Source organism: Mus musculus, chromosome 9 (genome assembly GCF_000001635.26).
Source record: "Mus musculus strain C57BL/6J chromosome 9, GRCm38.p6 C57BL/6J".
NCBI lineage: Eukaryota > Metazoa > Chordata > Mammalia > Rodentia > Muridae > Mus > Mus musculus.
In genome coordinates this window covers 6,705,741-6,710,968 of record NC_000075.6, presented here as the reverse complement: position 1 = coordinate 6,710,968, position 5,228 = coordinate 6,705,741, and the positions used below count along the sequence as shown (strand labels likewise).

General features: G+C 42.6%; 1 non-coding gene across 1 annotated transcript; it reads left to right on the top strand.

The window, feature by feature from the left end:
• The first annotated feature begins 4,522 nt into the window (after positions 1 to 4,522).
• On the top strand, positions 4,523 to 4,627 carry Gm23097. Its single transcript, XR_003948547.1, has one exon. It is a non-coding gene; the product is annotated as a U6 spliceosomal RNA (small nuclear RNA).
• The last annotated feature ends 601 nt before the right edge of the window (positions 4,628 to 5,228 follow it).

Below are 5,228 nucleotides of genomic sequence, written 5' to 3'. Positions count from 1 at the left end.
GAAAGCTAGAATCCCCCCAGCCTGAGCTGGAGTGAGCCTGAGATGAATGGACCCCTGCATGGAATTACATGTCCCAGAATGGAGCAAAACTAGGATATGACAATCGCTAACCCCCAACCCAAGAGCCACACAGCTTGGGCAGGAGCAAACCTGAGAAGAGATGATTCACTTCTGGGTCTTCATGGCCCAGGATGGAGTAAGCCTAGGACAAGACAAACCCTCTCCCATGCAGGAGCAAGCCTGTGATGAGATGGCCTCTGCTTGGGGCCACAGGGCCCATGTGGGGGAGCAATCTGGAGATGATCACCAGTCTGGTGAGAGGCAACAAGCTTGAGCACAGTGCAAGCCCAGATGGGCAGACCATGCATGAGATGACCCTGCCTGCTGCCACACTGCATGGATGGGCCATAGCATTCCTGAGACAACCCCAGATACTGAGAGACCACAAGTGCCACTAAGAAGAGCAAGTAAGTGGTGGGGAAATGGAAGAGAAAGAGAAGCAGAAGACTGTGTGCATAATGAAGTGAGGCAGAACTGGAGACTCTGAGGGTAGTGAGAAGCAGCCTGATGTGAATAGCTGGCAATTGTACCTAACACCATGGTGAGGTTCTGGCCTGTGCTGCCAACAAGGGCTATGTGTAGGTCCATGGTCCTGCATCAGTGGGGGTCTTTTACCACCAAAGGCCAGGCAGACTTCCCTGGTCTGGGCTGTCAACCCCTGGGCTATGTTGATATCTTCAGGCTGTGCAGAACTGGCCCCATCTCTTGGCTGGGAATAGTAGGAAAGCTGACTCAAGGGCATGAGATCAAGAGGACTTGCCCAAACCCAACCCTTGCTAGCTGCTGTTCTCAGGAGAACAGGTCCTGTACCTTGCTTCAGAGTTGCAGGTGAATTGGTCCCCAGGGTATAAGGAAGGGAGAACTGTCCCTGACACCCATCTCTCATGTGGTGGCATGGACAAAGAAGAGATTTTCTTCCACCCCCATCCCACTCCATATCGCCTCCCTTGTCCCTTACCACCTGTGGCATACGAGAAAGCTGACCCTTGGGGACATGAGAGGAGGAGAGCTAGCTCTGCCTCTTATCAGAGGCAGCACTCAGGAGAGTAGGTCCTGAACCTCTCCTGGGCAGCACAGTAGAGCTGACTCTGGAGTCAGGAGTATGGGCCAGCTAGACCCAAGGGCATGAGGATGGGAGAGCTGATCAGACAATTTGTCTACTGTGCAGTGCAACAGATGAGGGGGAGATGACCTCTAGATACCCCTCTCATCCTTCACCACCAGCTGCAACACTCAAGAGACCAGGCCTTATTCCTTACCTGGGCTGCAAAGTACAGCTGGCTCTAAAGGAATGTGTGCAGGTGAGCCAGCCCTGAGGGCATAGAAGTAGGAGAGCTGGCTCTACCTCTTGCTGGCTGTGGCATTGGATGACCTAGCCAGGGCAGGATGGAGAGTTCAAGCTATGGGTACAGGAGAGCTATGGGCTGACCAACTCAGCTACCACCAGAGCCCAGATTCAGGGTTTTGAGTTGTCCCACCCTAACATCTACCCCATGGATGAGCTTCTAAAATGAAGGGGCTAGCCCTACAGATACAAAACTACGGGATCTTCATGACACAGGATAACAACAGGATATGAGAGAGGAGTCTTGGTGAGGTGCTAGTATTGATAGTGTAGCAGAAGTCAGAGATCTTGAGCAAGTACAATGGCTCATTGCAATGAATATTTGCAAGCAAGCAGTCTTGACAAAGATGTTTACTGTGGGACACACGGTGACACACTACAGCTTCCACAATGAGATTTTTTTTTTTTTCATTTGGAGGGAGTTGCAAGGGTAAGGAATGGGTACAAGGGGCTAAAGAGATAAGTATGATTGGGGTGCATAAAGTGGAATTCACAAGAACCAATAAGAATGTTTAGAAAAAAAAAGAAAGCTAAAAGTCTTTATTGTAAGTAGCCTGCGAATCTAAGGAAAAATTAAGGTTGTAGTCATCTGACAGAATTCCGCTCCTGGGAAAAATCAGCCCTCTTTTATTTCAAGAAAGCTGACTGATGACAGGTGTGGTGATGTTCACCTTTAATCCCAGAACTTAAACATCTGAGATAAGAGGACCATCATAAGTTTGAGAGTATCCTACATACTGGAACCCTGCCACAATAAAATAAACAATAAATATTCCAGCTGATTGAATGGAGCTCCAGCACGTGGTGGGCATAAACCACTCATTGTCTATTGAAGGAAATACTCATCTCATCTAAATATTCCTTCACAGAAACTTAGACAGTTGAACAAACAGTTGTGTACTGGGGCCCTAGCCCAGATGACACATAAAATTAGCTATTGCAGAGGGCATCCTATGGTCAGAAGACACAGTGTGTTCTGTGAAATGTTTCCTTCCTTCACCATGAATATGGATTGTATTTCACCTTCAGTGCCTCATGCATAAGATCCCCAGTGAATATTTGTTAAATTATTTTCATAGACAAGAATTAGACTAGCTGTATAATGAGCTTAGTGGGTAGAGGCACTTGCTACCAAGCCTGATGACCTGAGTTTGTTTCTGGAACCAACATGGTAGAGGGAGAGAACCAACCCTTAAAAGTTGTTCACTTACCTCCATTTGTGTACTGTGGCAAATGCAGATACATGCATGGGAGTGCATATATATATATATATATATATATATATATACAAAAAATATATATATACATATACATATACACATACACATACACATACACATACACATACACATACACACACACACACACACACACACACACACACACACACACATACACATACACATACACATACATATACATATACAACCACTAAGGGTACCAAACTATTTTAAGTGACTTTTAATCCTTGACATTTTAGTTTTTTTTTTCCATAGTCTCCTAAGGACGTCTAACAGTACATAAGACCAGCAGCTGATAAGTGTTACTTATATTTTTTCAAATCCTATTTTTAATGATGGTTCTTAAATGCTTTAACCTTCTTTTTAGCCTACCACCCACCAGAAGTAGTGAAGAAGAAAGGACACAAGGAAATGGTTATGCAACTCCCGTCTATGCTATCAGGAAATCAGCAGTTCAGTTCACAGGTCAGCAGCAGCAGATTGATCCACTTGCAAACACTTAGAGGCAAGATAGCAAGCACGAATCAGCAGTGGTGGCACAACCTGACAGAGACAGTCAGACCTCAGCCTCTGGCATGAATCGGCAGGAGGGACAAGAGTCAACAGAAGCACAAGGAAAAGTTCTCTGTTGTGCCTCTCTCAGTGAAATGAATATCAAGAAAGACAGGAGACCAAGAAGCATTTAGCAATGCAAGTAAGCCAAGCTTGACTTCTGTCATTGGCTGTTGAGTCCCATATATATTCCCTCCAAATATCATGTAGCTCTATGGCTCTTGCCTCACCATATGTCTTGCCTCAGCACTAGAGACTGATTCAGTTGACATCACTCTGCCTATCAGGCCCAGTCCTCAGAAACAACAAGAAGTTGCCAGCACAATACCAGAAATTTTTTAGTGAGGTTCTCTCTATGGAGTCCCAACAAATGCAGCTCAACTATACAATGTAAAGCAGACCAATATATGTATGTCATTAGCAAAGAATCCTTCATCACATATCCTTTCACATGCTTGCTTTAGCAGAGCATCCTATCACCTGTGTCTGCTTCAGCGAAACATTCCTTCACGCTTGCCCCAGCAAAACACCATCCAACACAACTGGCTTTCCAAAGAACTCTTAAGTTTCCACAACAGATAGGAGAGTGCACAAATTAGCAAACATTTCTACTCCCGTGCAGTCCCCCATCAGTTCTATGTGGACTCCAGTGAGAAGAAACACAGAAGACTGAATGAACAATTTACTGAGGGTCAATATGATTCAGAGAGAATTCAAGATCTCCAGCACCGTGATAAGATTGCTGGTGTCTTTCAGGTTCTCAGGAGCACTTCATACAAGCAGTATAGTGGGATTATGGACAGACAAAATTGAGAAATATAACTTTGTCTGGCAAAAGACTATACACAACATAATTTTTGTTGTTTTTCTTAAGGCCTTAGTGATATCTTTGCATGATCTCTTGTTATAGGTTAGAGTTTGAAAACAATGCTTTTCTTAGATCCAGTGTTTCCAGACTAACTTATAAAAGATAATTTAGTAGCTCGGCAGAAAAAAAATGTCTATGCATAAGACCTGAGATATGCCTACTTTATTCTCAAATTCAATTTCATGGTAAGTTATAGGGATATTTCTTTCAAGCGCTCTGGAATTTCCTTCCCTCTTTTGCTACCCATTTCATCCTATGAATCTCTCCCTAAAAGGTGGGCAAATTGACACATAAGAACTATGCAGCTTCTAAAAGGGAGGTTACCTATTGCCACATTCTTTATCCTTTGTTTTGTCATTCTTATTCTATGGTTCTCTTTTTTCATTTTCTTTTAAATTTTTTGGAAGAAAATGATTTTATTTTTTCATTTTCTTCCAAATAAGATACAGGATTGGCATGCTCACTTTGGTAGCACATATACTAAAATTTGAACAATACAGAGAAGATTAGCATGGCCCCTGCACAAGGATGACAAAACATTGTGAAGCATTGCATATTTTTAAATCCAGGACACAATGAGAAGACTAAAACTAAGGATAATAGGTTAAAATGAGAATGAAGATATTCAACTTAAAGGGGCAATAAATATCTTCAACAAAATTATAGAAGAAAACTTCCTTAACCCAACAAAAGTAATGCCCATGAACACAAAGAAAGGCTACAGAACTCCATATAGTTTGGACCAAAAAATAAATTCCTCCTATCACATAATAATCAAAACACCAAATGCACAAAATAAAGAAAGAATATTAAAAGCAGTAAGGGAAAAAGGTCAAGTAACATAAAGGCAGGCCTATTAGAATTACACCAGACTTCTCACCAGAGGCTATGAAAGCCAGAATTTCGCAGACAGATGTCATACAGACCCTAAGAGAACAAAAATGCTAGCCCAGGCTACTATACAGCAAAACACTCAATTACCAAAGATGGAGAAACCAAAATATTCCATAACAAAACCAAATTTATTTAATATCTTTCCATGAATCAAGCCCTTCAAAGGATAATAAAGGGAAAACTCCAATACAAGGAGGGAAACTGCATCCTAGAAAAAGCAAGACACTAACTTTTCAACAAACCTAAAAGAAGATAGCCACATGAATAG